Source organism: Orycteropus afer, unplaced genomic scaffold (assembly GCF_000298275.1).
Source record: "Orycteropus afer afer isolate SDZICR_OR568_19922 unplaced genomic scaffold, OryAfe1.0 scaffold00364, whole genome shotgun sequence".
Taxonomy (NCBI): Eukaryota; Metazoa; Chordata; class Mammalia; order Tubulidentata; family Orycteropodidae; genus Orycteropus; species Orycteropus afer.
In genome coordinates, this window is record NW_006921951.1 from 1,068,124 (window position 1) to 1,068,834 (window position 711).

Genomic DNA, 711 nt, shown 5'->3' on the forward strand with positions numbered 1-711 from the left:
TGACTGCTAACCAGAAGGCTGGCCGTTCAAACCCACCAGCCACTCCTCAGAAGGAAGGTTGGGCAATCTACTTCTGTAGTGATACTGCCCCAAAACCCACGGAGGGGTCACTATGAGTCAGGTCCAACTCAACAGCATATAAGAGCAAAAACAACAACACAAGTTGACTGAAAATACCATGGCTTATTAACATCTTTACTTCTTACCATGTTAAAGGGGTCTTTTGTGGCAGAATTGCTCAGTGAAATAAGATTTTTGATTTTCTGACTGCTTCCATGGATGTTGATTGTGGATCCAAGTAAAATGAAATACCTGTCAACTTCAAACTTTTCTCCTTTTATTGTCATGTTGCTTATTGGTACAGTTGTGAAGACTTTTGTTTTCTTTATTTTGAGGTGTAATCCATGTAGAAGTCTTGGATCTTCATTAGTCAGTGCTTCAAGTCATCTTCACTTTTAACAAGCAAGGTTGTGTCATCTGCATATCGCAAGTTGTTAATGAATTTTCCTCCAATCCTGACGCTGCCTTCTTCTTCATATAGTACAACTTCTTAGATTATTTGCTCAGCATACAGATTGAATAGTTATGGAGAAAGGATACAACCCTGACACACATCTTTCCTGAATTTAAATCTTTCAGTAGTCTTTTTGTTTTATTTGAAGACATGGCTCTTGCTCTATGTACAGTTTTCTCATGTACACAACTAAGTAT